At 44.7% G+C, this 22,611-nt stretch overlaps 1 long non-coding RNA gene across 1 annotated transcript in view; it reads left to right on the top strand.

The window, feature by feature from the left end:
- The first annotated feature begins 4,966 nt into the window (after nucleotides 1-4,966).
- The window catches only part of LOC138582043 (uncharacterized), a 526,633-nt gene continuing 508,988 nt past the window's right edge, over nucleotides 4,967-22,611 (top strand). Inside the window, exon 1 of the long non-coding RNA XR_011304938.1 lies at nucleotides 4,967-5,039. This is a non-coding gene — a long non-coding RNA (uncharacterized lncRNA). The remainder of the gene's footprint in view (nucleotides 5,040-22,611) is intronic.

Genomic DNA, 22,611 nt, shown 5'->3' with positions numbered 1-22,611 from the left:
ATTAAGTAATTCCCAGGCTTCTGCATCTTCGGCGCCCCAGGCTCCAGTCCAAGTGGTCATTCCTGGAAACATTCCGTTATCTCCTCCAGAGCGCTTTACAGGAGATCCAAAGAAATTTGCTGTGTTTTTAAATCAATGCAGATTACATTTTTTGTGCAGACCTGGAGTGTTCTCCACATATCAATCAAAGGTGGCTTTTGTGCTATCTTATTTGGGCAGCTATGCGGCAGATTGGTCCATACCCCTTTTAAATAGGGATGATCCTGTGTTGCAAAATCTTCAGGAATTTCAGAAAGAATTGGAAAGGCTTTTTGCTCGATACACTCAAGGGCAGGCGTTGGATGGCGAGTTGCTGTCATTGAAACAAGGCAATCAAGAATTGCTGGCATATGTGGCCACCTTTAATAGGTTGGTGGCAGAAACCAATTGGCATACGGAAAAAAGAATGACTTTATTTTATCGAGGTCTGCGCAGTGTACTAACGGACGTTTTGGCACAAGTGGTGAACCCACCGGAGAATATCAACGACTTCATTGATTTAACTATTCAGTTAGATCACAGGTTACAAGATCGTAGGACTGATCATGCTCGCCAAGACAATCGAGCGTATGTGGCTCGCCCAAGAGAACCAGTTGCAAGATCAGGACTAGAACCTCACTCGGAACCCATGCAGTTGGGGGGAATACGAGGCCCGATTTCTCAAACAGAGAGAGAGAAAAGACGTCAACAAAAGTTATGTCTATACTGTGTTAAGGCGGGTCACACCTTAAAGGACTGCCCAGTGAAACTGGCACGGAAATCTTTGGGAGGAGTGAGTCAAGACCAGAAGGACCAGAATTCGGAAAACTCCAGTGTCCGGCAAGTTTAGAGGTCAGCTTGTCGAGCATGGATAAGGTTTCAGTGACCTCGCACTTTGTGTTTCCAATCATCCTATTTGGTCCTGAGATTCCCACAATAAAGCATGAGTTGACTGCTTATATTGATTGTGGGGCTATTGGCAATTATATGGATCTTCACCTGGCTAGCAAATTGGGATTTTCCATAACGGATAAGTTAAAGGCAGAAAATGTATCTGCGGTCGACGGCACTCCATTAGTGTCAGGTCCGGTTACACAGTGCATTAACAACCTTATTATGCTCTGCCAGGATGGACACAGAGAGAGGATCTCTTTTGACCTGATTCGAGCTCCACAGTTCCAGATTATCTTGGGAATGCTGTGGTTGGAAAAGCATAATCCATTGATCAATTGGCGAACCAGAACTTTGACCTTTGCTCCTGACTGCCAGAACTCCTGCAATTCTACGGAAGGTTCAGTGGAGATAATGCAACAGGAGGGGTCTACGGAAAACACTTTAGGTTTTACAGGCTCTTTGCCCCATGAATACCGGAAATTCCAAGATGTATTCCAAGAGGAAAAACAAGCCGAAGTACTGCCCCCTCACAGACCTTACGATTGTCAAATTGATTTAATTCTTGGATCCCAGCTTCCGTGCAGTCGAATTTATGCTTTGACAGAAAAGGAAAATGTCCATTTGAAAACTTATTTGGATCAGTATCTGGCTAATGGATTTATCAGACCATCTAAATCCCCAGCAGCTCCACCCCTATTTTTTGTGCCCAAGAAAGAAGGAGAATTAAGAACGTGTATAGATTACCGAGTGCTAAATCAAATCACTGTAAAGAATTGCTACACTCTTCCACTCATTTCTACATTGTTGGACCAAGTAAAACAGGCGCAAATTTTCACTAAGTTAGACCTCAGAGATGCAAGTCACCTAATTCGCATAAAAGAGGGAGATGAGTGGAAAACTGCATTTTGAACCAGATACGGGCTCTTTGAATACAGGGTGATGCCTTTCGGGCTTTGCAATGCTCCAGCTGCCTTTCAATCCTTTATGAATGCCATTTTCTGAGATATGTTGGATATTTGTGTGGTCGTCTATGTGGATGACATTCTAATCTTTTCGGATAACCCTTTGGAACATGTCAAGCATGTGACCGCTGTTCTCCAATGACTCAAGGAAAACTCTCTGTATGTTAAACTGGAAAAATGTCACTTCCACGTTCCAGAAGTTGAGTTCTTGGGGTTCATTTTGTCGGCACAAGGAGCCAAGATGGACAATCGAAAAGTTGATGCCATTCTCACCTGGACTGCACCCACATCTGTTGAAGGAATTCAAAGTTTTCTAGGGTTTATGTCTAATTTCTCGCGATTAGTTCATCCCATTACGTCCTTACTCAAGAAGAACAAAAAATTTGACTGGACTACAGAGGCAGATGAGGCTTTTAAAAAATTAAAGGAGAGATTTACCGCAGCCCCCGTCCTCCAGCATCCTCGGCCGGATCTTCCGTTTGTGGTGGAAACGGACGCTTCAAACGTGGCCATGGGTGCAGTGTTATCACAGCGCAATCCGGACTTCCACGAATTGCATCCAGTGGCCTTTTGGTCTAAGAAATTCTCCTCTGCAGAGCTCAACTATACAATTACTGATAAGGAGTTGTTGGCCAAGACATACTGTTACCATTTTTACGGATCACCGCAACCTGCAGTATCTCCGCTCGGCAAAGGCACAATCCTCCCGTCAACTACGTTGGGCACTCTTTTTTGCCGAATATGACTTCGTCATCATATTCAGGCCGGGGGTGCGAAATGGTAAGGCAGATGCTCTATCTCGTATTGGAAAAGGTGAAGGAGCTTATGTGCCTCCCATTCCTGTGGAAATTATTTCTGGGGAAAAGGTGCTTGGAGTTGTTGGTTCAACAGATTCGTCTTGGGAGAAACTGAGAGAGGAAGTCAAAATCAGCATGACCTCCGATGATCTGCAGAAATGGGAAGCAAAGGGTGAAAACCTCAGTGTTCTGGATGGTTAACCATTCTGTCGAAATCGCCTGTACCTGCCCACGCCTAGGCTGCAAGTTCAAGTAATTTCCAACTATCATGGAGCCTTGCTGGAGGGTCCTCCTGGAATTACCAAAACCATGGAAAAGGTGAAAAGATCTTATTGGTGGCCCACATGGCAAAGAGATGTAATTCAATTCTTGAAAACTTGCGGAAATTGTGCTCAAAATAAAAATCAAAAGAGTAAACCCGCTGGCCTTCTTCAACCGTTGAGCATGCCACCTGCGCCCTGGCATACTCTCTCTATGGACTTCATCACAGATCTACCCAAGTGTGATGGGTATGATACCAAATTGGTGGTGGTGGATCTTTTTTCAAAGATGGCGCAATTCGTAGCCTTGAAGGGTCTGCCTACAGCCTCTGTTCTGGCTAAAACATTTTTGGAGAATGTAGTAAGGCTACATGGTTTTCCTTCCATAGTAGTTCCCGATCGAGGAAGCCAGTTTGTTTCCAAATTCTGGAAAAAATGCTGCGAACTAGCCAAGGTGGAGGTTCGCTTGTCCACCAGTCATCATCTACAAACGGACGGACAAACCGAGAGAACTAATCAAACCTTGGAACAGTACCTCCGGTGTATGTTTCATCAGTCTGAAGACACCTGGTTTAATGTCCTGTGGGTAGCTGAATACGCTTACAATAACTCTGTACATGCCTCCACAGGTTTGAGTCCATTTTTTACCTTACATGGTCGGCATCTTTGGACGTCTGTCTATGATCCTCCCGAAGCCTTAGAAATGCCAGCTGTGAAAACTCTGCACGAAAAAATTGCCACCGCCCTGGTCAAGGCACGAGAGCATTTGTTTGTCGCCAAAGAGGCCCAGAAGAAATTTGCTGATTTAAAAAGAAAGAACACTCCTGAGTACAAGGTGGGAGATTTGGCATGGCTGTCTACCAAAAACTTAACATTGAAAGGGTCACGAAAATTTCTTCCAAGATTACTGGGACAATTTACTATCGAAGAAGTAATTAATCCAGTGGCCATGAAATTGACTCTTCCCAAGAACTTGAAAATCCATCCAGTGTTTCACGTTTCCTTGTTGAAACCAGTCAGCCAAAATACCAGAATTCAAGAAGCACCAGCCCCAGTGGAAGTTGAGACCAAATAGCCAGAGTATGAAGTCAAGGCTATTCTGGACTCAAAGGTGGTGCACAAGAAGTTGTTCTATTTGGTGGACTGGAAAGGGTATGGTCCTCAGGATAGAACTTGGGAACCCCAAGAGAACATTCATGCACCTGGATTGCTGAGAGCCTTTCATAGAAATAATCCGTGCAAACCTACAAAGGGGGATTCTGGCTTAGGAGGGGTTTTGGGGAGGGAATACTGTCATGAGTATGGGTCATGCCCTAGATTAGCCTCTAAGAATTCGTGGACCACGGCTTATCATGCTTGGTCTGTAACGAGGGAAAAACCATGTCTAGGCTATATGGCAGAAGACACTTCCTCATTACCTAAGATGGCAGCCTAGTGGTCCTCTGGGAAGTGATAGTGATGGTCTAGTGCTTCACACTTGCTGCATAAATAAGCCCCTCCCTGCTCCGCGCTTCACGTCGTCTGCTTTGCAGTGTACGCTTACCGCAGTGCCAGTTCCAGTTTTCCTCAGCCCATTCTTGAAATATCCTTTACCGTAGTTTCCATTGTTCCCTCTGTAGTATCCTTGTAACTTCCTTGTCATTATCACAGTATTCTATAGTGTTCGTTTTTTCAGTCAGCATTATCGGCAGTTGCCTTCACGTCTGCCGCAGCACTGTTGCCGCACTCATTCCTGTTAGCGGAATATTGGGTTGAATCTCCGTCAGCTGTTTGAAGTTCGTTGCCTTGTCAATCTACATTATCGCAAGTATTGGCTGTTAATGTTATTGTGTGCACTTGTTTTAGCGAACATTAGATTGACAGCGTGCATTTTCCAGTCAGTTGAATTACTTAGTTTTTGTGTCAGCTGTAAGACGTTGGTCCCCTGTCAGTCAGCCTTTTACACACTGGACAGTTAGAGAGGTAATTACTGAATTGGTGCATTTGACAAGCATATTGAGGATTGCTGAATGTTTTTTCTTAGATAACCTGACTACATAGAGTTACAACGCACACTAAGAATACTACAACCTGATTTTCCAGAGAAGTGCTCCCACAGAGTTTATGAGGTAAGTGTTACAGCTGTTGGCACGCAGAGGTGAGGTTTTTAGCAACCCAGGCCATCAGTGGTCCCCTGTAAGGGATCTGGAACCCCTCGCTAAAGTCTTTAAATAGTAACTCATGCTCTTTGTCCTTTGGATGATAATTTAAACGTTCTTGCAAAACCATTTTGTTTAATGGGCAGGGTCCTTTTTTGTTGTACTGTAGAAGGCTATTGCTGCCAGGTGCCCCACCGCCCAGCTCCTACTCCTTCCTTCCCTGTGTGCCCACACTACAAATGCGTGTACCTGCTCTTCCAGTCTGTGTTTTCCAATGCATGTGACACACTCAAAAACGTACCATAGCCCTGCTGGTACCTTGACCTAATGCCTGGTGTCAGCGATCGCTGTCCCCAAGTCCCAGAGCGCCTTGTCCATGACACTAGCTGCCACTACTCGCTCCTGAGCAGTGCCCCCTTCTCCCTGGCTGCAGGATGGGCTTTCCAGAACTTGTTCTGCTGAAAACAAGAAAAAGTGTCAGCAGCAATATAAACAACACTCTGCACATGCCAAGCCCTGAACTGAATATTCCTGTACAAGCAGATCTCTACCAATTTCCTCAAGTGGCTCAGAACAGACGGGCAAGATGCTGATTGCAAGTTTATGGCTTGATCCACTGCTTTATTGTCAGACCAAAAGCGCACTGTTTTGTTTTCCAATTACTTTGGGCATAACATGAGGGCTATCACAATAGGGAAGAGCTCTAGTGCCATGATATTCTTGGTCCTCTCCTTCTTGTGCCACTGGGTCGGCCATTTCTGTGCAGACCACTCCTGCCCCAGAATGACCCCAAAACCTTAATTCCGTGATGCGTCTGAATACATCTGTAGCTCCGCACAGAGTTCTCCATAACTGCAAACCCATTAAACCCAAGGAGAAATGAGAGACTCATTATCAAATCCTCTTTCAAGCCTGAGCCAAGTCAGATATGGTGGTGTTTCTGCATAACCCCAGCAGTAGCCCTTGCCAACCTGCGTGCAAACACCTTTCCCGCAGGGATAACTTTGGAAGCAAAATTCAATTTTCCCAACAGTTTGTAGGACCTTCTCCAAAGTGGTCCTGTCATTTGCTAGGTTGCTCTATATGTCTAAAATCAATCCCTGTACTTTATCCCGTGGCAACCCACAAGTACCCTTTTTTGTATCTATTTCAATGCCCAAAGATTTCAACACCTCTGTAGGTCCTTGAGTTTTCTCCGGGGCCAGCGGGATGCCCATCTTGGCCATCAGGTTCTGAAAGGAAGACAGTAAAAGATTGCAGTCTGTCGACCCTTCCCTTCGTACGAAAAGGAAATCATGTAAGCAATAGATGATGCATTCCCGCTTTTCCTCCCTGCGCGCAGCCCATTCTATGAAATTTCTGAAAGCTTCAAATAGTGCAGAAGACACTGAGCAGTCCATTAGCATACATTTGTGACTGTAAACACTGCCCATCCATTGTAATCCTGACAGATGAAAACTGTCAGGGTGTACTGGTACTAGGTGAAATTCAGATTCTGTGTCCACCTTGGCCAAGAGTGCCCTCCTGCCCATGATGGCCACCAAAACCATGGCCTGGTCAAAGAAGGCATAATGCACTACGCAGTTGTCAGGGCGAGCCAGTCATTGACAGAGTGCTCTTTTGGGTACGACAAGTGGTGGATCAATCTGAACGTGCCCTGTTCCTTCTTGGGCACAATGCCCAATGGAGAAACTATGAAATTGGGCAGGGGGCGGGCAAGCGAACAGGCCTGCTACCCTACCCAGTTCCAGTTGCTTTTTTATTTTTTCACTTACTACTTTTGGCTGTTGGCAAGCAGAGGTGAAGGTTTTAGCAACCCGGGCCGTCAGTGGTCCCCTGTAAGGCATCTGGAACCCCTCGCTAAAATCCTTAAATAGCAACTCATGCTCGTTGTCCTTTGGATAATAATTGAAACGTTCTTGCAAAACCATTTTGTTTACTGGGCAGGGTCCTTTTTTTCACATGGATCTATTCAGCACCTTTGTTTTGACATCTGCCTCCGCGCCACGCCCCCGCGAATTTGAAGCATTTTGGAAGTGGGTGACCATCCCCACATTTAGAGCATTTGTGTGGAAATCAGCACCTTGCTCCCCAATTTGCAGGCCCGTCCAGAACCAAAATCCCTGTGTGCCTGATCATTTCCCTCAGTGCTGAGGGGCCTTCAGGAAGGGCTGCCAGTTTGTTTTATGGTTGGGCTCATACTTACCATACCACAGCTTCCATGTACCCTTGAACACCTCAACAGGGGCCTTACTGGCCCCGTCCTTACTACCCATGAATGAAACCCAGTCCTCCGTGTCCTTCTGATCTGGAACCATTGACATCTTGGATCTAAAATCCCTGTATAATCTTTCCACCTCCTTTGCTCATTGACAATAGTGTCCCTGTACTTCAATAACGCTGGCCCCTGCTCTGGATATTTTTCCATCAATACTGCTGCTTACAAAGAGCATTCCTTGTTCCAATTTATCATGTTCTCCTCTGCCCTACTTCTCTTCTGCCCCTTCTTGTCTTCTTCTTTGCTAACCGTAATTTCCGCACCTGCCGTCTCTACCGATAGCAATGAAAATATGTTGAAATATTCACTTTCCCAAATTTGCTCTTTCACTTGCCTGGGAATATGCCATTCTACGGTGGACCTGCCAGACGGTAAGGGCTCGATGGTAATTAAAGGGGTGCCATCCACATCAGGTCCACCTCCCCTTATCCTAGTTGGACCTTTTATCCCAGACAGCGCATCTGGCTGCTGTGGTGTGGGTACCTCTAAGGACAATGTTGAGGCTGCTATCCTTTTCTCCCCTTGTCCCTGCGCACTCAAGTCCCCCAGTCCTGTGGACCGCTGCTGTTTTACTGGTGCCACAACCCCAGTGTCACTGACACCCTACCTGAATCAAGAGAGGTCTGTGCCCCTGTAACCGCTAAGACTGTGGCAGGCTCTGATGGGCCCTCCCAAACTGTTCTTGTGGTCTCACTGATGACCCCTTCCCTAGGTAGCTGCACCACTCCCCGAAACAATCTCAGCATTTCTTCTAATGCCTTACTAATGTTCCCATTTTCACAATCATTACCTGTCAGCAGCTCAGGTGCCACACTTACTGCCCCACATCCCAAGTGGTTACCAGTTGGTGGCATCACATCGCCACCTATCGCATCTAACTTGCAAATTGCTGGCAGAACCTCCTGCTGCCCTTCAGCAGAGTGCTCGGCGGGATTAGCTGCCACCTGTAATAACAATTGTTCTTTTAACCTGACAGTTGCAACCTTACACCTCAGTTGACGCAGTGCCCATTTCCTTTTAGGTGGCGATTTGGTAGGCATTTTGCTTGGCAGGGTGTTCAATTTTGCGGGTGGGCAGGTCTGGGTCTGAACAACCTGCTGGTGTGCAGGCACCTCCTGTTCCTCCTCCAGCATCTTCTTTGCCCATCTTCCTGCGCATTTCTTGTTGCAATTTTGCCCACAATTCGGCCTCATCATCACACTCATTACCACTGGGACTGTTGGAGACAACTTTGATGCTGATGAACATGTTTGGTGACCCTTCTCTTGTCATTTCAAACCGACTAAAGGTGATGGAAACAGAATGTGGCTTGCTATATTGCATATCTTCTGCCTTCCCCTGCTGTGTTCCCTCAGCATGCCTCTATGATATGATATGACATTTATAGCGAGCCTGTACACAAGTGTTTCTAGTTGCGACAAAACAAAGAAGGGGAGGGGGAGTTAGAGGGAGGACAAGACAAACAATCTTACTAGGCCTTGTGTTATTCAGACCGTGCAAGTGCGACAGCGCAAAAGTGCAGGGGGAAGTAAGAGAGGGAATTGTACTTGTATATTTACAGTGGCAATACTTAATCAGGAGACACTTCTTTCCTCTTGGGTGCCCCAGCCAAGCCTCTCTTAACTTGAGTCATCCACGGAAAACCTTACCACTCATTTCTAGCTCTTCCTTTGTACCGTGACCGACCTGCCAAATGATCCTTTATCCTCTTACGATATCCTTGAACATGTGTGTAGCACATAAAACAATCCGTTAATCAACAAAGCCACATAATAAAGCATTCTGTCATCACCCCCTTGGGACTCCTATCATCGTTCTGGAACCTTTTGTCTTGTCTATAGGTGTCTTAAAAAATAAATTAAATAAGTAAACACCTAAATAATTAAATAAGTGAAATGAGCGTCCTACCCTTTAATCGTCCTGCTGCTAATTAGCATTTTGCAACCACCACCTTGTTGGGCTTACCACCAATGTTCCATCTAAGCTCTGCGCATGTGCGCTTGCCCAGCTTCCTTCTGGGTGCCGTTCAGAAGATTGTTGGCAGCGCACACAGACAATTCTCACCAATTCAAAAAGATGTAATAAGGCACAAGCCACAGTAATTACCTGAAATGTTCTTTCTCTTAAAATAAGCAACTAGTCTTGATATTCTGCTGATTTGCATTAAATTACTATGCAAGAGGGACCGTAAACAACTAAAATCCCTAACAGCAAAATACACACAAAAGAGGTTATAAACTAATATGAAAAACTGGCTCCAAGAACAGAAGAATCTAACCAAGATGTGCCTGCACACATCAACCAACTAATGTTCCCTCGCCACCCATGACTCCTAAAATTGACTCTACCACACTTTTACCTTATGACTCTAACTTCTGCCCAAGAACACATTAAGATACAGCCAGACAACCTTGACTCTTCCTCTCTTGGCTCTGCGAAAGGTTAGCAGGGGTGTCCCTACATCCACTTGTTTTATGTATGTTGTAACATGAATAACAGACACAAGCCAGAATTTCTGTTACTCATTGTGCCTCACCAAAAGTGTCACCCACACTATACATTCAAACAACTAGCTCATATATCGGATAATGACTGTAAGTAAGCAGGCTACTTGGAGGTGTAACGTTATCCCATAATTCCTCTTCTTTGTATATTTGTCACACAAGTGCTTTGAAGCGGCCCCTTGCAAGTTAACGTATTATAAAACTCAAATATTAATTTGCCCACTAAGGATTTTGAGAAGACAAATGTGATGCTCAGTGTCTCCTACTTAAGCATCACTAACATTACCCTATAGGTAGAGAGCAATATTGCAATATCATTTACTTTCCCCACAATGCATAATGGGTATGGACTATGCCTGGGATTACTCGTCCATAGTATCACAGCACCGGATATTCAGACAGGAGAATGCTTTTCACACAATCTGCATCGTTTTCAAGTGTTCAGAGTTCCTTGGGTCATAGACCTTCTTACATTATAGGGTAAATCACTGCTATACAAAAACGGGTTCACTGAGCACTGCATAATCCTACACAATGATATAAGGGTGGGGTATGCTGCAAACAATCTTGTATGCACTACAAAATAATTATGTACATGCAGAGTCATGACATTCTTAAAATGCACATAATATGTTGAGACATTAAATATGCCTTGCTTACAAAGTATTGTGAGTCTGCAAATATCCCAGCAAGTGTTTACTGCTACAATCCCTCACTTTTTTACAGTGCTCTAGCAACTAGTATTGGAGGATAGCACAGGAGCCGGGGAAGGGTATGGGTAGAAGAGCACAGGTCATCGCTCCTTGTGGGTGATGAACAAAGCAGCAAATTAAAAAACCAAGTCATACGTTTCGCCAGCAAACTGAAGGAAATGTGTTGCTTGTTTGCGAAAGGATAGGAAAGTCTAGCACCCATCTAGACAACAGCACCTTTTTTTCTTTCTATGCTCAGCTGCTGAGGGCTTTTCAATGTAACCATGTGTTCTGTGTTTATCGTCTCTAGCATCCCCCCCAATCTTATTTAACTGATAACAAAGAATTACAGAAGAGGCATCCATAGCTACTGAAGAAGGCACTCAATCAGTTGTTTCTCTGATGAATTAATGCTATTAACATAACAGGCATATATATGTTATTTTCTTCAGCCGGGCTCCATAATAAACCTCAGTAAGGCTCTTGTTTAATTTGGTTTAGGCTGTGGTGCCCTGGTATTTCACTTCCCATGTCAGGGGTCTAATCAGATTTTGCTCCCTACTTGGAATCAAATGATTTTTCAGGGAGTAAAAAAGTTATTAGCTTTGCCAATAGGGATACTTTCTGTTTATTAAAAGATGTTCTTCCCCTTAAAATTCCTCTTGAGATTGGGAATTAATATTAGAGTTCCTTCCTATGCCAGTGTTTTACTGGTCACTAATTTGAAAAAATATCAGTGGAGCTTTGTGGGTTGAAACAACGATATGTTCATTGTTCTCGTTTTTGTTAGGTACATTTTCATTCTTTAGGGAGTAAAAATTGATGGTGCATATGTCTCTTAGCTGTAGGCTGGTGTAATAACTACCCACAGGAGAACGTAATGTGGATAGTAAGCAGAGGCACAGGAATTTTTGATCATCATATTCTGAGGTGCAGTTATTCTGATGTAATTATCTTCCTTATACAAATTATTAGAAGCATGTTCTGCTCGCCCTTATATAACTTCATTTAAGTGGCGCCTGGACTCCTATCAGCATGTTTGACACATTTCTTTTAATTGCCATTAATACATAACCAAATGTTTTCTGTCTGAATTTCTTGACAGCCACGTCAGTCATGACAAGAGATATTTGTGTTTTGTAGTACACATGAGTGATTCTCCAGTGGCATAAAACTTTTTACAAGGTACTGTGGCAGATGTTGAAGTCTTGGACTGGTTGATGAGTTTTCTGTATAATCACATATACCATATTTTATTTTAGCTTATGTGTTTGGAAAAAGTGGTGTAAGATTTGTCAAGAATTGCAGTGGCTGGGAAGAGGAAATCCCTTTTCAAGCTCGCTTCTGCGACGGTAGTTCACTAAATACACATGCTCACAAAGTGGCTTACCTCATTAGTCAGTTGCACACATGGAAAATAATGTGTGCACAACAGCCTATCAGTGCCGCACATAGGGAAAAATAATTAGAGGGAACATTGCTTACCACCATGGTAGCTCTTTGTTTTGCGTGACATTTGTCAGATCCACATAATTCGTATAATTCGTATAGTTGTGGCATTCCAATACAACCCCTTAAGCATATAAAAGTGCTCCACCCAAAGCTTATGCCATATGCGGCATGGGTAGTTGGTAGTTGATCACCAATTTGGTTATTCAAATACCCACAGAAATGACCAGAAAACTGCAATGCTATTGCTCAACACTAAAGCGCCCAGCATATGATTAATAAAAAGCTACACAAACTGGTGTTTTAAGCTACTTGTGCAGCGCGGTGATCCATGGGTGCACTGTTCCAACCAAAACTTGTAACAAATTGAAAAGGTGGGGGTTTAGGGATATGTGACATCGGTGCAATAATCCATGCTATTCTTAAAATATCCCCTTAAACATGGGCCACCATTATTGCAGTATGCCAGTGCCTTGCCGATCCATTCACTCGTGAAACGTGTGCGTTTTTCAACATCGATGATTTGTCAAAAATCAGACGAAATGGACGCTATCGCTATACCCATGTCATGTTTTAAATCCCCCAGCATGTCGTGCTGAGAGTAGCCTCTTTGAAGATTTAAATCGTGGTACTTGCAACAAAAAAAAGACAGTGAAAAAGGCAGCGTGCGGCTGCCATTTTAAAATGACCACCAAAACAACGACGGCACCCGCGGCACAGCAATCAACCCGGGCCCAAAAATAAATAAAAATACAAATATCACAGCAACAGAACACCCACCCCCACAGCACGGCAACCGTTCAAGGAACACAAATTGAAATAAATATAACCACACACCCCCACGGCATGGCGACCGCACACCACATTGCGAAAAAATAAAATATCATATACGCCCGATACAAGAGCAAGAACTAAGGTAGCAAGGCGATCTCTGCCTGGAGACAAAGCATTTCTTCCTTCTCAAGGCGGTGCAAGACCACCAGATAAGCCCCGTAACCCTCAAAATCCAGGGGGCCAGTTCCCAAACAGATATTTATCCCAAAACTTTCAACGAAGACATGGAACAGCGACTGCACCACGAAAACCTCCAGGCGCGGACTGCAACGACTTCCACTTTGGGTGGGGGCTGCAACAAAGTGAAAGAGCACAGCAGTCCCCACCTTAAAAGCGCTCTCCAGAGCCCAAGGCCGGATGCGGCCCGTTATGTAGGCTGTCCGTCTAACACCCCCTATGGGAGCTGGCCTGCCTCTTTATATTGCATTACACTAACAGAAGAAGTGCAAAGTCCCAGCAAAGTACTTTGTGCCTAAAACAACTTTGCACTTCCTTGCGCGTTCCGCCTATTCATGGATTTCTAAGCGCAAAGTAACCCGAGGCGCAAAGAGACTCGAGCTTCACCCAGAACGCCCATAACACCCCCCACCCAAACAAAAACCATTCACAGGTAACACCCTTTGCGCCTATCTTAGACCCACCATCCAGCACCCTGGCAAATCTGTGTGCTGAACCCCCGTAACTCAAGGCATCACCCCAACTGCATACCATCCCCTTGCACCTCAAGCCAGCACCCTGGCAAAACTGCGTGCTGACCGCCACCCCCCCTTACTCAAGGCAGCACCCCAACTGCGTGCTGACTTTGAGGAATTAGACCATCTCCGCAGTGGATGTGTACTCACCTGGGCTTTTTTGTTATTTTTTAAACAAATTGAATGATGGGAGATAAACCTCTGAAAATGTTTGGGGCTAATCTGCACACACTTTCCTATGCTCTCTGCACAACAAACACATAGATCCGTGTACTCTGGGTGTACACAGCCTACAGGCGCTGCCTCCTCCTACCCCCCATCCCTGCCCCATTTAGTTGGAATGTGACAGCCAGGAGTACAGGAAGACATCTCAAGAGGAGGAGGGAAAAACCTTCTTCCGGCCATGGCCAGCTGCATCAACTATCAAAAGCTCCATGGATCTGCTTTGCCCATTGTCAGTCCTGCTGGTGGTAACACATTCTGATGAGAGTTAGTCGAAGCAGGCCTGCGAGAGGCCTGGTTGCAGATCTAACAATGGACAGGAAATTCCCAACACCTTTTTGATATGCATCTGTGTCAAGCTGAAGTCAGCTCCCGCCCCTCAGTATCAAGGGCAGTGAAGTGTCATGTCTGGATCTGGTACATGTGTTTACAGTAGGCAACCCACGCTGGTGGGAACCCCATTCAGAGGGTAGGAGTATGTGATTTGATGGAGACAGAAAGTCTGTTCTCGCTACAACAACTTCAAGAAAGACCTGCCATTAATCAGGAACCACAGAGAGCTCAATTAACCAGAGAGACCCTTTAATCCACAACAGATGGGAAGATGGGTGGGACCTAGTAGTACATGTTTTCACCCCTTTACCTTTCCTGTTGCAAAACACTCTGGTTATAACCTCACGCATAACAGAAGATTGTTGGTGGGGACCCAGGATTGGTTCATTAAGGTAGGCTTAGCCTACAGCAATCACTTGGGCCCATTTGGCTTTCAATGAGGGTTGAGCCTCTCTTCCGGCAGATCATCTGAAGACTTCACAAGAAGTAACAAGACATACTCATTTGGACCCTGGCTGAAGGTACAGTCTGCCTTACAGCTTCCACCAGTGAAGAAAGTCCAGAATTTCCAAGAGGGAAGCAAGATCCCTCCCCATAACATCTCCCAGGAAACAGAGGGAGATACTTAATCCAGAGGACCCTCTAGCAGCTCCAGAACCAGTAACCATCCAGCACACAGCGCGCTGTGCTAGTCTCTTCAAGCAAGCTTCCTAGGTGGGAAGTGCCAGAGAGTCTCTGAAATGAAAGAAGGACACGGCCCTTGCCTGCAACACTCTCCTGAGCTTTGGGCCGTCCGCCTTAAAGGACGACATGAGCTCAGCGAAGAAGATGGGAGGAGTGCACCGCTAAGCATCAACCAGCATCCACCTTAAAGGACATTTCTGGGCAGTTAAGCCCCTTAAACTGCAACCGACTGTACTGCTGACTGTTGTCATGCCGCAGTCGCTCATGCCGTCCAAGATGCCTCAATCAGTGCTTCAGACCTACCAACCAGCAGTGAGACGATTCCTGACCCTGAGCTGCTGTGCAGACCAGCCAGCAGCCACCCAGCCACGCTCGCTGAACTGCCTGCCGCCTGATTCCCGCAGCTGTCTCCAGTCTTGAATTCTGTTGCAGAAGCTGCAAAGCACCCTGAAAACGAAAGTTACATTGTATTTCTGTCTCCCTGGTCTTAAAACATTTGGCACATGTGAAATCAAAAATATTATCTAAAGTTTCAAATGCCTGTGTGGGAAGTGTTATGCAGGGAAATCCTCATACGAAAGGCAAGGATATGTTGGAACGAACACTGTTCCAACATTCGTACAGGCAATACCAAATCACCAGTGACACGTCACTTGCATGAAGCAAAACACCAAATATCACAGATGAGATTTCAGATCTTAGAGGTAATTGAAGGAAAATCTAGAGAAGGTAATATCTTGCAATTGCTAGACCAACACGAAATATATTGGATAGATGCATTGAACTCATTACACCCTAATGGGATGAACGAAGAATGTAACTTTGCTTGCGTATTTAAAAATGGACCAATGCTTAGTTTACCAACACACAGATCCTTGTCATCACCAAAACCGAGAGACAGACCTCACAAGGCTATTCAGCTTGCAGATCCTTTGTAGAAGGTGGTATAGGCCACAAACACTATGTGAACCACTCAAACCATATGACAAGATGCGTAGCAGAGAGAGTATTTAACTCAATTGAGTATTGAACCAAATTGAATGAAAATGGTATGGCCTACCACACTATGAAGTTGTGACAATACGTTTTTTCTTTACCCACCTATTCATGTCAAATCATTGTCAAGAACTATGTCATATAAAAGGCACAAGACACAGCACCATACTTGACCGTCTTTCAGATATACCTAACCTCTGGTCTGTAAAGATTGTGATAGAATGTGTATCTACAAGAAATTGCACAGATGTGCTTATCTACATACTGAACAGTAAATTATTCTGCATACAATATCTGAGCAATGTAAGAAAATGAAATATATAATTGCACAAATATGCACATCAGCATTAACATTTGTGTATGCATATTGCCTGTGAACCATTGCCTCAGCAATAGACTCAAATGGGTTCCTTAATGACTTTAAATGTTTTTGCCTATATTTAATTTTCTAATGTAAAATATCAGAAATACACGTATATTTGTTTAACTCCTCTACACAAATTGCAGCATATACCTTAATATTTTTAAACACCCAAGAACAGATTGTATTTAAAATGTTTACAAATGGGTCCCTGAATGACTTAAAATGTTTTTTCTTACATTTAATTTTCCAATGTTAATATTTGAAATACATGTATTTTTTTAACTCCTATACACGAATTGAAGCATAAACCATAATGGTTTGAAGCACGCTGGCACACGCTGGCACAGAATGACGTCATCACACCAATGACATTTTTCAAAAGTATAAATCCATACTGACATGGAGGATCTGCTTACACAAGCGTTTTCTCCGATGTCGGATGGCAGTATCAAAACACCATGGTAAGTGCAAGATTGAAAGAAGCAGCCAGTGTGACCTATTATACCAAAAAAGAGGGAACCTCTCAACTAATAGCATGAATCTGTTACAGGCCTCAATCAAAATCATATAAGAAAGGATCAGCCAAGAACAGGTAGGGAACATCAACCAGTGTTATGTTTTCTGTTTTTGTTTCTATAACCATGTACCAAGATAGAATAGTTCACTTAGAGACACATATTATCACTGAGATGTCAGGATCAGAATTAAGGATCACCACAAAATAAGCTGTATGCTTATTAGAACTCCGGAAGGCATTCATATTCATCCTTACCGCGGCACAGTGGTCAGGTAAAAAAGTTTTATTTTTCTTAGAAAATACACAATCTATATTGTAATATAGGTATGATGACATCATTATAACACCACATTACAAAGATGGTTTTATTCTATTTTATTTCATTTCTGTATAATTGAGACCCTCCTGAAGATGGTCAAGACACCGAAATGCATTGGACTAAATATGACCCAAATATGTCTCTGGAAATAAAGAACTTCTTTTGAATTTTACAACAGTCGTCAAGAAGAATTTATGCAAGACATTTTTGAAAAATATGAAATTAATTCATAGATGATCTTAACCTAATTGAAAGAAATATTTTGTACTAATATCACGCGAGGTCCTTCTTCCAACGTCCTAGGACATCACATCTAGGATCCACTTGCTCATCGATGTTACGATAACTCACTGTGCATGTGAGGTTTGTTGGCTACAGGACCACAGACCTTCTTTAGAATATTTAAAAGAAAAATATATGCCCGTTCACTAAATCTCGTACTCTATAACCTCACGCATAACAGAAGATTGTTGGTGGGGACCCAGGATTGGTTCATTAAGGTAGGCTTAGCCTACACCAATCACTGGGGCCCATTTGGCTGTAAAAGAGGGTTGAGCCCCTCTTTTGGCAGACCATCTGAAGACTTCACAAGGAGTAACAATATGGACTCATTTGGACCCTGGCTGAAGGTACAGTCTGCCTTACAGCTTCTGCAAGTGAAGCAGGGCCAGGATTTCCAAGAGGGAAGCAAGATCCCTCCCCTAAACATCTCCCAGGGAACAGAGGGAGATACTGAATCCAGAGGACCCTCTAGCAGCTCCAGAAACAGTACCCAGCCAGCACACAGCATTCCCTGCTAGTCTCTTCAAGCAAGCTACCTAGGTGCGACGTGCCAGAGAGTCTCTGAACTGAAAGAAGGACAAGGCTTTTGCTTGCAACACTCTCCTCAGCTTTGGGCTGTCCGCCTTAAAGGACGACATGAGCCCAGCGAAGAAGCTAGGAGAAGTGCACCGGCAAGCATCAACCAGCATCCACCTTAAAGGAAATGTTTTAAACAGTCGAGCTGCAACTGACTGTAATGCTGACTGGTGTCATGCCGCAGTCGCTTAGGCCGTCCGAGACGCCTCGACCAATGCTTCAGACCTGCCAACCAGCACTGAGACAGCAATTCCTGACCCTGAGCTGCCATGCGGGCACTGCCTGCCGCCTGATAACCGCAACTGTCTCCAGTCTTGAATTCTGTCGCAGAAGCTGCAAAGCGCCCTGAAACCGACTCGACCCTGTCGAGCACCAAGAACTTCTACAAGAATAAGGTATATTGTGGTTCTGTCCCCCTGGTCCTTCTCCGAAGGCCCCTAGTGACATTTTACAACCCACTGCTCCCTTTGTGCTGAGACCAAGTATCCTTGAACAATGTGATTAATTGCATAACGGACTACCCTCCTGTCAATATCCAGAGTACATCCCCTTTCCTTCTTGAAATTGCCTGTCCTCTATTTTCCTTTACAATGTGGGTTGTATTTTGCAGTGTGCTAGAACTGTCTGTTGTGATAATAATAAAGTAGATATATTCATACAACATTGACTGGACAGTCCCTTTCATCATTGGGTAATAATTGTATTTTCGCTGTGTTGCAACTACCCAATGATCCACGACCTAGCAGAGATAAGCCTGCCGTTCTGTCCACATTACCAAAATTGGACAAGGAGGTTTATAATTTACTTGTGTTTCCAATTTGTTCGGATCCCTTCTGGTGTACTAGAGGTGTGGGGCTGATTGATGGTTTAGAAACCGATATTCATCCCTGGACCACAGGTGCCCCGGAAGTTGATTCGTCACACAGACCCCCCATAACTCAAGGCAGCACACCGGCAAAACTGCAGAATGTCAATGCATTATTCAAGGCTGCACCCCGGTGAAACTGAATGCGGTCCCCCCGTAACTCAAGGCAGCACCCCGGCAAAACTGCATGCCGCCCCCCCCATAACTCAAGGCAGCACCCCAGCGAAACTGGGGACCATCAACCTGTTATTCAAGGTTGCACCCCGGCAAACCTGCATTCCGTCCCCGTAACTAAACGCAGCACCTCAACTGCGTGCTGACCCCCGTAACTCACGGCAGCAACCTGGCAAAACTGCGGACCGTCAACCTGTTACTCAAGGCACCACCCTTGCAAAATTGTGTGCCATCCCCCCATAACTCAAGGCAGCACCCCAGCCTAACTGGGGACCATCAACCCGTTATTCAAGGTTGCACCCCGGCAAACCTGCGTTCTGTCCCCGTAACTAAAGGCAGCACCTCAACCTCGTGCTGACCCCCCCCTTCCCCTGTAACTCACGGCAGCAACCTGGCGAAACTGCGGACCATCAAACCGCAACTCAAGGCAGCACCCCATCGAAACGGCATGCCGTCCACCCGCAACTCAAGGCTTCACTGCGTTACCCCTAGTTTCAAGGCACCTAAACTGCTGGCCTACACCGCTAAGTCATATCACTAACCTCCACCACAATCGCCAGGCAGTCCCTTGCCAGTACACCCCCCTCCCTCCATCCCCCTGACCAATGCCACAGCCCCCTCAATTCCTGATGCCACCAACCACCCCCACTGACCTCCACCGCAACTCACAGGCAGCCTCCTCAAGTCCTGACACTGCCCACCACCCCACTGTCCTTCACACAACCACCAAGCAGCCCCCTCAAATCCTGACATCACCCACCACCCCCACTGACCTCTGCCACAACACCCAGGCAGTCCCCTGCTAGTACACCCCCCTGAATGGCGTGAGCAGGAATGTTGAGAGCAGGTAGGCACTGTCCCGTGAAAATGTGTAAATGGTTGTTATTGGCATTGATTGTCATGTTCTGTTGCTTAGTGTGTCATGTGACTATATATTTTTATGATGAGCTAGGTGTTGCCAAAGGTTCCCAATGCCAGGGCCCGGTAGAGTGATGACTGGTGGTAAATTAAGCTATAATGTGAGTGTGCAGTAGGGACCCCAGCCGGCCCATAGGACTGGAGATTTCCAAACAGCACTTTAAGAGTAGCAGCAGCACCCTTGAGATGGATGGGGATGCAGATTAATACTCTCCCATCAAATCAATAATGACAACTCAATAGTTTGGCAAAGGGAGTCCATTTAATGACAAGTACAAAAAACAGGGAGTTCATGAATATCAGCAATCGCTCGATCTTACTTCTCGCTTGAACTCCAATTAATTTCAGAAAAAACATAGTATTTATACCAAAAACTCGTCATCACTGACGTGTAACTCTTAAAACTTAGCATGCAACTTGATTGGTTCTAGGAAGATAACGTTAATATAGGTACTATATCTGTATATGGTAACGGGGGAAGGGAATTGGATAAACAATGTCAGGTGGGGCATCTAAGCCCTTCCTTCAAAATGGCTAGTGTAGATGTCATTAAAAGTACGACGTCTCATTGGTTCTACTAACTATAGGACCCTAGATTACAGGGTCCACTATGATTGGGTTGGCATCAACCCCACTCATACTTTTCCACTTGCTCTTAGCAGCGTGCAGAAAAGCCGGCCAGGTGCAGGTAGTTCGTCTGCACCCCCAGTTTACCTCCAATTATTGTTACAATCAATCATCACTTCAGTGGTCATGTGTCAATTATTTATTTGTGGTTGGCCTCGAGTCTGCTTCTTGGTCTGGGAAAGTTAAGGTGTCTGGGCATGGCAAACATTCATGCATAGGTGTGAAAGTAAGTTTCATCCCTTCCGCTTGCTCAGTCATGTGATTCCGTCACCGTGAAATCTTCTTATTCTTCATGCTATTTCGTGTAATGATTTAATTCTGCCAGTCATCTGCCATCTGTGGCATATCTTGACCTTTCTGCACAGGATACTCTGTCTTCTTTTCATTAATTGTTTCCACTGTTGGTCTATGTCAGCCGATACAACCTTGGCTTCTTGGCATGATTACCTTCATCTGAGTTTCTCTCCGTCTTTAATCATTGATTTGCTTGCTGCAAAGCTTTCCTGTTGGAGACCTTTAATAACCTTTGGTTGATTCTGCTCTTGTGCATAGTGGAAGTATACTTATATAAAGTGCTCCTTCTGAGGTAGATATGTATAGGTGGCGCTAGCCGCAATCTATCTTACTACTAAGCATAAGCAAGCCTCACGATTTCTGTGCTCCTTGCAGTTATTGTGCATATGTACACGGTTAAACTAACTGAATATCTTCATTGCGCATATGGCATAATTTCTCACATCTTGACATCACTTATTTCACTTTAGGCTCGGGATGTCACATATCCATGGTGTTTTGTCTCTTTTTACCATTCTCAGGTCGTTATATCTTCTATATGTGAATCAGTCCGGGTTCTTATGACGTCACCATTCGTCTTCTTTTAGTATCTTCTTGGCTTCTTCAGGTATTGCATTCTGACAATCGTCATTTTGTCTCACATGTCGATATGGTTTTCTCAATGGGTACCATATTGTCCAGGTTTTCTTAGGTGTCGGTACTTCAACAGGTGTTGTTCTTCTGATAGGTACTGGACAGAGCCCAACTGCGGCTCTCTGCTGGTTTATTTGCTCATCATACGTCAAATATTTTGGTGTGAATGTTCCTGGTACTTCAAAATGGGCGGTTGGAGTGAGAATCATGCTTGGCACCTCCTCTTCACTCCCCCCTCTCGGTGATTCATCGACCCCTTTCACTTCTTCTTTTGTATCCGCCTTTACTACATCTTCTGGATCTGCTTTTACTTCATCCTCTGGGTTCAGACGTAGAGGCCTGAAGAAATATCTCTTTGGGGTCCATACCTTTACGACTCCCTTCAAGCTTCCTGCTGTTCTTACATGCTCATCTTTGTTCCATGTCATTAATTGACATTATCCACTCGGATTGGAATAGATCCATCTTCCCACATCATTTCTGTGTTTCCTTGGATACCAAAACTTCATTCCTTCTGGTGCATAAATGCTGGCTTTCACAAAGCCCCTAATCAGTCAGGTCCTTGGGTTTCCATCCCGGCTCGACATCAATCATGATCTTCATCCCTATGGCCTTTTTTGCAGTTTTCTGGCACTGAGATATTATTATCTTGATAACACAGAATCCGTCATCGTCAACTTCATCGGCTTCATCAATCATTTGATTCTGTAGTTTTGTCAGCATACCTATGGCCTCTGTTAAGGTTCCATTTTCGTCATTGTGAGATGGTATACATGTGCAACACAATTCTCCGATTTTTGCACATACACCTCCACCCATAGCTGTGATCATGTCAAGGACATATCTGCTCTGGGGAGTCATTAGTCGAATCGCCCTTAACTCTTCCCTGATTGCATTGATTCCTTTTATGGTCCTGTTGATGGTCTGCAGTAACTCCCATCTGGTTATCTGCAACCATTTCGTATTTGCTCCAACCTGAACTCTTGGCATCAGAATTGTCATGAACACTGATGAGGTGAGGCTGAACAGCCTGTCTTCATACGGGATTGCTTCTTCTGATTTGGCAGAAAGTAATTCTCTCTCTTCATTTGGTTAATCAGTTCCACAGATCTCTTCTTTCTCAGGTGAGCATCTGCATTTGGGAAACTGTCAATATTCAGATCTCTTTTTGGAATCACCAATGTTGGGACATGGACCTTCACCAATGTGCATATACCTCCCAAATCTTTCGGCAGTCTGATGTATGCTTTGGATCCACACGCCCAATAATGATCCATGATCACTGCAGT

Source organism: Ambystoma mexicanum, chromosome 3q (assembly GCF_040938575.1).
Source record: "Ambystoma mexicanum isolate Mex_15411 chromosome 3q, UKY_AmexF1_1, whole genome shotgun sequence".
Classification (NCBI taxonomy): Eukaryota; Metazoa; Chordata; class Amphibia; order Caudata; family Ambystomatidae; genus Ambystoma; species Ambystoma mexicanum.
This window is presented reverse-complemented; position numbering and strand designations above follow the sequence as displayed.